The sequence below is a fragment of the Humulus lupulus genome, chromosome 7 (assembly GCF_963169125.1).
Source record: "Humulus lupulus chromosome 7, drHumLupu1.1, whole genome shotgun sequence".
NCBI classification, from domain to species: Eukaryota; Viridiplantae; Streptophyta; class Magnoliopsida; order Rosales; family Cannabaceae; genus Humulus; species Humulus lupulus.
The window spans coordinates 198,246,042-198,257,907 of record NC_084799.1 but is presented as its reverse complement, the minus strand read 5'-3'; the positions used below and the strand labels follow the sequence as shown (position 1 = coordinate 198,257,907).

At 33.4% G+C, this 11,866-nt stretch overlaps 1 long non-coding RNA gene across 1 annotated transcript; it reads left to right on the top strand.

Moving 5' to 3' along the window:
- The first annotated feature begins 9,478 nt into the window (after window positions 1–9,478).
- On the top strand, window positions 9,479–10,620 carry LOC133789102 (uncharacterized). The gene is made up of 2 exons (XR_009873474.1): window positions 9,479–10,158; window positions 10,399–10,620. It is a non-coding gene; the product is annotated as an uncharacterized LOC133789102 (long non-coding RNA).
- Window positions 10,621–11,866: the final 1,246 nt, after the last annotated feature.

Genomic DNA, 11,866 nt, shown 5'->3' with positions numbered 1-11,866 from the left:
CAAGTGGATATTGATAATGCATTCTTAAACGGCACACTCTCTGAGACAGTGTATATGACTCAACCAACCGGGTATGAAGATCTCATGAAGCCTCATCATGTTTGTAAGCTCCAAAAGGCTCTCTATGGCCTTCGACAGGCACCACGTGCCTGGTTCGAAAGACTCAAACAGGTTCTCTGCAAGCTTGGTTTTCGTAACTCTGTCTCTGACTCTTCACTCTTTTATTTTCGAAGTCATGATGTTGAACTCTATCTACTAGTCTACGTCGACGATATCATTCTTACAGGGAGCCATGCAGGGAAAGTTCATGCTGTCATCGACCAAATGCAACAATATTTCTCACTTAAGACTCTCGGTCCGGTGCATTACTTCTTGGGTTTTGAAATCAATCGGGGTGTCCATGGTATTCACTTGTCTCAACTGAAATACACGATTGATTTACTAAAAAAGACGAACATGATGCAGTGCAATCCCAGTCCCACTCCAATTTCTCAAGGCATAAAATTGAGTCTGGATGACAGCAAACCGTTTGATCAGCCCTCATTCTATCGCAGTGTTATAGGAGGCTTACAGTATCTCACCTTGAGTAGACCTGATATAGCCTTTACAGTTAACAAACTGAGTCAATTTATGCATAGCCCCACTCAACGACATTGGAGTGCATGCAAACGCCTTCTTCGTTACTTGAGAGGAACACTAGGAGAAGGTCTACTGTTTAAACCATCAAAAGCCTGGACAATCGAATGCTTTAGTGATGCCGACTGGGCTGGCTCTTTGGATGATAGAAAATTGACAACAGGGTACTGCATATACTTGGGAGGAAATCTGATCACATGGTGCTCAAGGAAACAAAAGGCTGTAGCTAAATCATCCACAGAAGCTGAGTACCGTGCTTTGTCCCAAACAGCAACTGAAATAGCTTGGCTCCATTCTTTGTTCAAAGAGCTTACTTTAAAACACAAAATTCCAGCTGTAGTGTGGTGTGATAACGCAGGAGCTAAGCAGCTATCAGTGAATCCAGTATTTCACAGTAGAACAAAACATATTGAAGTTGACGTACACTACATCAGAGACATGATAGCACAAGGCCTGATTGAAATTCGTTTTGTACCTACGTTGGAACAAACTGCTGACATCTTCACTAAAGCCATATCAATCGAGCAATTCAAGTATTTGAAGAACAAGCTTGTCGTCAACATAAAAGCTGAGTCAAGCTTGAGGGAGGCTGTTGAAAATACTGATATATCTCACACGTGATTCATATGGTCATTTTGTATATGCATTAGAGAATTCTAGAAGCACAGTACCATGCACAAAAAGCAACCAATCATAGTGCTAGGGAATATTGCCGTTGTAACAAATTCTACTTTATTTGTACTATAAATAGTCACTGTACACCCATATTGCAATTAAGAAAATATAACGTACACAACAATATTGTTCAGGCTCTGCACTTTTCTTCTTTTTCCTTTTTGTATATCTCTTTGATTAAAAAGAAAATCCCATAAGTAAACCAATAGTCGTTAGATTACTTAATTTAAAAACGGCTCCATTTTGTCCTTGTGAAAATAATGAAGAGATACCTGGTGCTGAAATACCATATATCTTAGGGTAATTGCTGCTCTTATATTTCTCGCTAATGTTACTCGACATGGTATTAGAATGCGTCATCTACAAAATGTGTGAGGAATAACTAGTAATGTGGTTACGAGGGGGAGCTTATTTAACTGTACTCTTTTGCTCCTTGTTGTGGTTTTTATCCCTTTAGGTTTACGTTTTTTTTTTCTAGTAATGTTTTTCATGAGGAAATATTAATTACAAAGGAATGATATGGAGGCCAGTGTTTATACAATAAACTTAAAAATAAAATAATTTGCATAAATATAGCATAACCATTCAAAAGCCAAAATACTCATCTCCGAAAAGAGCATACTAGTTAGAAAATGAGAAATAATGCATACAACAAAAGGTATTATATCATATATCATCTGTTGACTGTATAAAAAGAAGTTTATAATGTTATTAATTAGTATTTTATAATCGATAAGACTCGCTGATCAGATAATAAGTGAATAATTAATTTATATTCTCTCATTGTGGAGCTGTTGTACTCACACAACTGTGCTTGAATTATCTCTTTCTATTTAATAATTCGTTTCATAGAAAATAAAAATATATCTATATATTAGGTAAAGACATGAGATTCAAAAGGCATTTCAATTATGTATTATTATATTAAATATAATGTTGGAGAAGAGTCATAATAAGTCATACAACCAACAATATTTGTATCCAGCTTTAGACACTAATGATGATGCTTCCTTTAGTAAACTGTTAATAATTAATATTGTTCTAAAGTGCCTAATCGTGATTTGGATTATAATATTCAAAAAGTACTTGCTTTTCACATGATAGCATGCATCTTAAGTAAAGGTCACGATGTTGAAGATCATCGAAAGTTGAAGTATTAATCTTGTTTTTTCCTGAGTAATTGATTGTCATGCTTAAAGTATAGTTGAAGATTAATAAGTAGAAAATTACCAAAACAAGCAAATAGTATGGTGTTTCTTTTCTTGGAGGAATCAATCTGGTGTCGGTGCCACCATTTTCCCACATATGAGAACTTTGCACACTCTGTGTGTACTACCATATTTACTGCCATCTGCAATGGTCATGTCTCTCACATCCAATCTTTTGAAGATTTACATTGATCCTTTGATTCTTTCTGATACCATTAAAATCACACATTAATCACCCTCCACCATCCTTTTCACAAGATATACCACCCTATACGGTATACTAATAGTATTTGGCTGTTGTGGCTGCTTTTAAATTCTAACTCTATTTGTTTTTTCCTTTGTTGTTCTTGGTATATTGCTGGTGGTGTGGGACTGTAATGGCCTTTTTTCACAAGTGTTTCTCTGGTTTAATATAAATATATATATAAGGTATAATGAGACTAGCTAAGACTAAGACACGTTATTTTCTATTAACAATTTCACTTATTTTTACTCTTCCATACAAATTTTCTATATATACTAACATTACAAACGACAATATGATGATAAAATTAAAAGTTAAATGAACAACAAATTGACCAATAAAAAAGCAAAGTAAAAATTGTAGTTCCCTATTTCTTATTATTGTTTTAGATTAATAGAAAATATTATATAGCTCAAATTTGTAGAAGATTGTTTCTTATTACTGTTTTAGATTTGTACACAATATTATATAGCTCAAATTTGTAGAAGATTGTTTGTTGGTTTTGTATGCATTATTTGGTATAGCATTATTAAAATAAACATGAGTTATTATTTCAAACTTTATGCAGATATGACTCATCTTCCATTGGTTGCAAACAAAAAAGAACTGTAGAAATTTTGCTTCAGTATATCGAGATATTAAATGTTATGACACTTTTGTTCATACTCAAAATAATTTTCATTATTTGTAAGAGGCCTATAAGTACAAATAGGTTTCATGAAAGTTCTTTTCGTAGACACCAAATACGTCAACTAAATTGTTTTAGAATGACACATGCTATTGACTTAGCATGTGTAGAAAATACTCGCATGAATAGAAGAATATTTGCCATTTTGTGTCACTGCCTTACAACTATTGGGGGTTTGAAAGGAACCAAAAATATGGTTGTTGAATAAATGGTTGCTATGTTTTACATATTGCATCTCATGACATTAAGAATAGAATTACGAGATGACAATTTTCACGTTCAGGTGAAACAGTAAGTAGAAAATTTAATGTGGTTTTAAATGCTGTGTTGCGCCTTCATGGGTTATTGTTAAAAAAAAACCTGAACCTATTCTTGGTAGTTCAATTGATGAGAGGTGGAAGTGGTTTAAGAATTGTTTGACAGCACTAGATGGTAAATACATTAAACTCAATGTGTCTGCCTTAAATAGGCCTAGGTACCAGACTAGAAAGAGCGAAATTGCTACTAATGTATTAGGTGTAGTCTCATAAGATATGCAATTTATTTATGTCTTACCCGGATGGGAAGGATCAGCTGCTGACTCTAGAGTGTTACAAGATGTCATATCTAGTTCCACAAGGTATATATTTCTCTCATATGTAATATTACACATATACAAGTTAATTTCACAATAGGCTCATAATATTGTTAATTAATTTACAGGATATTACTACTTATGTAATGCTGGATATCACAATGGTGAAGGCTTCTTAGCATCATATAGAGGACAACAATATTACTTGAGTGACTGGGATATCCCACCTAATATATCTGCTGAATTTTTCAATATGAAACATTCTTCAGCTCGAAATGTAGTTGAGAGAGCATTTGGACTATTGAAGGGACGATGGACAATTCTTAGAGGTAGATGATACTATCCTGTCAAAATTCAATGTCGAATTATTTTGTCATGCTGCCTTCTTCACAACTTGATTAGAAAAGAAATGTGTGTCGATCCTCTAGAACAAGCAATAGGGGAAAGTGAGGATGAAAATTGTAACGCCCTGGTAACCCCAGAACAGTTACTGTGAACCGGAAATTTGACCCGCTACCCGAGTCCTTTGGTTAAAAACGTGATCTAAGTGTTATTATCAGGTTAAGGTAGAAAACCAGTAAAAAGGAAATGGTACATTTCATTAAGTAAATAAATTGCTCATGAGCCTTTCAAAATATTTACAAGTGGTTTGTAATACAAAAGAGTCGCTACAGTTCCAAGTTTACAATCCCCGCCGCCCTAAGCGGCAAAAATAGGGTAAACCCCTAGTTCCTCTGAGAACTCTTTGACCGTGGCGGTCAAGCGGCCCTGTATGTACATTACATCACCCAAGCTCTCCACTCAAGGCTGGCCAAGCTTTTCCTTTCCTTTACCTAGCACCCATGAGCCAAGGCCCAGCAAGAAAACACAATAAAGCATGATATATTATCAACAACGATCATAATAACCATTCAGGACTATGAGTCCAACAAATAGGTGACAGTAATGAGCATCGCTCCCTCTAGCCATGTGACGATAGGGTCACCAGGGCTTAACTGGTAGGTGATTTCCTTCATAAGCTTGTTCAAGACAGGTGCATGGTGACTGGTCACCAACATAACCTTCCTCATGACTCAAGGGTCGAAACTATGGACAACGTCCCTTAGCCACGTGACTAACGGTCACCAGGGTCATATACCTTGGCTATAGTCATCTGGTCATAGTACAGGCAAGCGCTTATAAGTTCTTCGACCTTAGGGTCGGTCCCGCATTAACGCCATAGAGCCATTCAAGGCGTGATCATCGACTTTAGAGTCGATCCCTGACTAGTCAGTGTCTTAAACAGGTAACCAGCATTCATTAGCATTTAATATGCAATCCACGTTCACATATATCAACCAACATGCCTCAATATCGAACCATGCATGTCATATACCTGTACAGGGTGCAACTGTATCCATACACTGTTTTCTTACCTTAAGTTCGAGCGAGAAGTATGATATAGACGACCCCTGAGAACGATCAGTCTTTTAGTTCCTTAGCGGTTACCTAATCACAACCAATTATAACCTCCATTAATGAGAATCCACAATAATAGGGTCTTAACCTAAGCACCACCCTCGGGACCCCGAAACATGCCCACACGGTGAGTAGATTCGATCCCGGGCCTTAAGGATTGAAACCCCAAGTCAAAAACCCTTAAAAACACTCAAAACGGGGTTTGGAAGGAACAGGGTAGCGCTACAGCACTCAACCCCTAGCGCCACAGCGCTCTACTCAGAACCTCCCAAGCACCAGAAAGCCTCCTGAGGAGCGCTATAGCGCCCTAGGGTGGGCGCTGTAGCGCTACCTCCAGGCCCAAACACCCCTGAACCGACCTTCTTCAACTTCCTCGATTCTAACTCGATTCCCAAGCTTCCAAAGCCTATTCTTGATGCCAAATGAACCCAAAAACCATCCCAACACATCCCAAAAATCACAAGCATGGGAACCCTAGCCAAAACTCCCAACAGAAACCATGAATTCATCCTAGTAAACTCAGCTGCAAAACAAAACTAAAACAGAGCAAACCAGAGAAACTATGGTCAAAAACTTACCCAAAGCTTGGCTTATGATGGTCTTCAATGGTGGAACACACTCCCAAACTCCCAAGGCTTGCTTCCTAAGCTTGAATCCTCAAAATTGGTTCAGAAACCACAAAGAACAGTGAGGAGAAGAAGGTATGGGAGAACTCTAAAATATACTCTGTTTTTCCATCATTTCCTTCAGTCATCAAGTGTTATATCTATCCTAGAGGTGAAATGTCCATTTTACCCCTAGGTCAATTAATGTTTTCTAAAGGCTCCCAAGGGCATATTTGGTACTTCCCTCCTCTCTCGTTAATCATAATTAACACTCTCCAATTCCCGTTATTCTCAATAATCATAAACACCAATAATTCACATCCTGTTACCCTTTATCTCCCGGTAACGCTCTAACCCTCAAAATCACCCCGAGACTCAACCCAAGTCCCGACACTTAAACCTGTTGTGACTAAACCGCTAATCAATAATCTACGATCGTCTCATGTCGAATAGCTCGAACAAACCCACATCATAATGTGGTCTCAACATATATCACCGACATGCATACAATTAACATTATATTATAATATAATTCTCATAAACATACATAAACACATTAAATGGCATAATTAAACAATTATGGCCCTCCCGGCCTACAAATCCAGCCGTTAAACCACATTAGGGAATCCGGGGCATTACAAAAATTGTGATGAAGATGAAAGTGTGGGCAATGATCATTATACACATATTGAAATATCTAACACTTGGGCTTCTTGGAGAGACAACTTAGCTAGAGAGATGTTTGACCAATGGCGAGGGAGGAGGCATACATAAATTGTATTTCTTTGCATTATTTGTGTTTGATTTTGTTTGAAATTTTTTTATCATTATGTGTTGGATGTCTTTAAATTATATGGATTTTATTTGATTTGGTTTGCAAATGCTTGGAATTTGTATAGATATTTATAATGTTGATAGTTTATGCTATCAATTTTACATCTATGTTCTTAGTTCAATTTTATATCCATGGCAATGCTATCATATTATATCTACATTCTTAGTTAAATTTTATATGTTAATGTATTTATTGCTATACTTTTGTTATAAGTAGATGTGAGTTATATGTATGCTTAGAAAAATGGATGCTCTGGAGCAATCAACATCAATTCCAAGAAAGAGCATCAATGGACTTCAATTGAGGATTCAAAGTTGGTTGAGTGTTTGTTGGAGTTGGTAAATAGTGGAAAATGGAAAGCAGAAAATGGGACCTTCAAAACTGGCTATTTACAGCAATTAGAAGAATCTATATGTGAGAAAATTCCTCATGTGGATTGAAAGCACAACCCCACATTGATTATCGTATCAAGATACTAAAGAAACAACGTCATGCAATTTCTCAAATGTTGGGACCTTCAACAAGTGGTTTTGGTTGGAATGGGGAACTAAAATGTGTTGTTGCTGAAAAAACTGTGTTTGACGAATGGATTTAGGTAAGTGTCACCTTATTATTGAATTTAATTTAGAACTTAATCACATATTAATTCTTTCTCTATAACTTTTAACTATTACAGATCCATCCAAATGCAAAAGGCTTAAGGAATAGAGCATTTCCTCATTATGAAGACTTAGTTACTTTATTTGGGAAGGATCGTGCAAATGGGCAAGGAGCTAAAACGGTTGACGAGATTGATAAAGAGGTAAACAATGATGCAAATTCTGAGTTTGATCCTTTATATCCAATAGATGATCTTATTGGTAATGCAACCAATAGTCTTACAAGCACGGTGACAACTTCAGCACAGTCAAGTAAGAAAAGTAGAAAGAGATTTAGGAATGAAGAAGATCCATTGGTTGAGGTATTGACTCACACGGTGAAAAAATTTGGTGACGTATAAGCTATTGCTGGTAATAGTATTCGAAGAATTTCTTATTGTTTCCAGTTTGAGACAGAAGGTGCTACTAGAAGGATGAAAGTGTTTGATGAACTGAAAAAAATTGACAGGTTGACAAATGAACGAGTCAAAGCTGGAAAATTTCTTGCCCAAAACCAAGCTTACAAAGATTTTTTTTCTTCACATTGGATGATGAATTCAAGTTGGGATTCATACTTGGGCTCTTTGAATGAGGTGAGATCTAATATTTGATTGTATTTTGGCAAATAGTATTAGTGATGACTTTGGGAAATGTACGTCCTTTCACTTTTGGTTGAAACTTTTGGCAAGATAATATGCCACTTTTTGGTTGAAACTTTTGGCAAGATAATATGCCATCTTTTGGATGAAACTTTTGGAAATATAATATGTCATCTTTGGATCATGTTTTGAGAACTTATGTTTGTAATTTTACTCATTGGAATGAAACTTTGACCAATATATTTTGAAAATATGCTATTATGTCATATTTAAAAAAATATATTTTTGTCTATTATATATTATTGATGTGAAGAATTGATGAATTATTTTTGGACATATATTATTCTTAATAGTATTAATGTTGATTGTGATAAGTAATTATGCTTTATTTTTTATTATTTAATAATATAATTTTTATTATTTTTATACATGCAATATTGATAATAAAAAATAGTTACAAAAATATCTTTAATATTTGGAAAAAATATTAAAGAAAAATGGATTTATTTGTATTTTACAAAATAATTTAGATATTCCAAAATAATGAATAAATCACATTCTATTCATGTAACCAAACAACATAATATCAATATTTCTTGAAATCATAATAATATACGTGTGGGCAAGTAAATAGTTCCTACCTTTCTTCAATTTCCATGGAATCTTGAGCCAATTCTTATTAAGACAAACCCATGTAACACCCCAATAGTGTAAAATGGTACCTTGTTATTTGTGGGAAATGTAATAATTTGTTACCCTGTAACTTGTGTCCAAATAAATTTGAGCCTAAAGTATCATTAATTACGCGATTAGAAATTAAATGATAATAGATGATGATTTCTAGAAGCAAAAAAACCAACCCCTTATATTTGATCAAAATAAGCATATAACTCGGTATATGCTTTTTTTTTTTTATGAGACAAATAGGTATTTTCCTTTAAAGTTTTATTAAAAAAATTATAATGGTGTTGTTTGGTAACCGTTAAAAAAATAGTTTTTTAATTAATTATTTAAAAAATTGAAAATTAAACATAGAATAATGTTTGATAATTTTATTTTTAAACTTTAAACAAAATTTATTAACTTTTGAAAATAGAAAATTTTCACTTTTAAATTTTTTTAAAACTGTTTTTCAATTTTAGTTTTATTTTTTTATTCTTTTCTTCAAATCAGCACCTTATTTTATATTGTTAAACAAAATATAAAAATAAATGTTATTAAAAGCATTTATTATTTTTTTTTTAAGAACAAAAAACAAAAATAGTTATCAAACATATTTTTATTTTTTAAAAATAAAAATAATATTTATATTTTTGTGTTAAAAAATTCAAAGACAAAAATTTTACTAAACAAAACCAATAATGTTACTTTTGTCCATCATTAAATTAATATTTTATGTTCAAATATTTTCCTTATAAATGAGTGCTTTGAGTGAATCAAGTTAGTTGATAGAACATATTCCCGGAAAGAAAAAGAAAAAAAAAAACAATCGAAATGGCTACCACCTCGTGTCCTCAAGCTCGTCGCCAAATCGTAGCTTTCAGGCGGAGCGGCGATAAGAAATATCTCAGCGCCTCTTCGATCAATGGCCTAACTTATCTGCAGTTCACTACCACTGAACTCAGCGACAAATCTATAGCACATGAGTTGATCGACGCTGGCGATGGATTAGTCCGCATAAGATCCATTGCGACCGGACTTTTCTGGGAGCGCAGCCCCACATCCAACTGGATCTTTGCCTCCAACGACACCGAGAACGACAATGATCCTAATACGCTGTTCCTTCCGGTGAAACTCGACGAGAACAAAGTTGCATACCGCAATCAAGGAAACCAAATGTTCTGCAAGAGTCGTTCCCCGGACAGCAAGAGAGACTGTATGATTGCCTCCGCACCCGACCTGTCTGATGTGGCGATGCTGGAGCTGCTGGACAAGTCTGAAACACAGAAGCGCATTTGTCGTATCCTATAATCCTTCCATCGCTGTCTTGCTTTATAGGTACGTTGGTCTGGTGTACATAGATATGCATAATATGGGGTCTGTTGTACTGTCTTTACGCGCAACAATTACATTGCGTGCAATATTTATTCCAGGTAATAAATAATTAAGCTCATCACGAGATTACTAAGAAGGTAGATTTTAGTGCCTTTATTTATTTAGTATTATGGTGGGGCATTATTATTGATCTTCAACTTCTACTTGCTCTGTGTATAATAAATAATAAGCTTTCTTTTGCAGAGCTTCTGGCATAACATTCATGGATTTCCGCCAAATATTAAAAATGAACACTTACTCCCAGAGGATATGATACTACCTACTTCTCGGTAAATTTGGTGTATCTTGTAAAAATAAGGGAATATTACAAATATACATGTAATATACATTTTATTTCTGTTTTTGTAATATATACGGTAACCATACGGTAAACTAATACAAATATACGGCTAAAGCTTTAGCAGATTTTTTTTACATATATATACATACAATCTAAAATAATTACAAAAATACCTTAAAAAACTTTTTCTACATATACACCGTCCCACATCAGCACTGCATGCCAGAATAAAAAAATATGCCTAGCTAATCTGGATAAATAAGAAAAAAAATTGCTTTATGGAATTTTTATTATTTTGGGTTTTCAAAAGTAACATTTAAGTTAATTACTATGTCCATAAAATAACAATTAGTTATTTTCTAATAAAAATTTCTTAGACCATCTTATTTGTATATACTTTTTGATTATTTCCAAAATTTATTTGTAGAGTCGATAAGATAACGATTAGTTATTTTCTCCTAAAAAACTTTATTCTTAGACCATGTTATTTGTATATACTTTTTGGTTACTTTTAAAATTTATTTTTAGAAAATTTATTATTTTAATATATAGATTTGTTAATTTTAAGTTATATTATAGTGTCTTATTATTTAAGACACGTTTACATTACTTTCAAACTTGTTTATGAAATTAATAAGTTATAATAAAGTATAAGAAGTGCATTTCTCTTTGGCTAAGCAAATATTAATTTTAGGAGACTAAAAATGTATATTTTATCATAATATGAAAGTAATGTCAAAATTTCTTTTTTGTTCCACTATTACTCATATATAAATTACAGGAGTGACCAAAAAGTGTATTAACACTTTCGAGTTTTGCGTCTAAAGTACCAAAACTATAAAAAAAAATTACACTTTAAGTACCAATACAATTTTATTTTGCGGTGAAAGTACCAAAATATTACTTTTCTTGCATTTCTGTACGAACCATTAAGTTTGACTTGACCTGTTAATTGCAAAATGTTAGAAAAATGTTAGTCAACGTTTTGGTACATTCACCACCAAAATGAACAAAGTTTTGTTATTTATCTGTAAGTAAACACATAATTTAGGTACTTTAGTCGAAAATTTCTCTTTTTTATTTTTTTGAAGACAAAAGTAAATTTTAGGATTTAATTTTTTAATTTTAAAACAAATTCATTTCTTATTTTAATTAAAATAGATTTCTAATATATTTATAAATTTTAAAATAAAATAACGTTTTTATATTTTAAACTATATATTAAATTTGAAATTACTATAGGATTTAAAATATGGAAAAAAAAACATTAAAAAAATAAATGATACTTGATTATGCTCAAAACGTGACATCCAAAACAAAGGTGCTCGTAATATAAATTGAGGGTTCGATCAAAACATGACTATATTATTT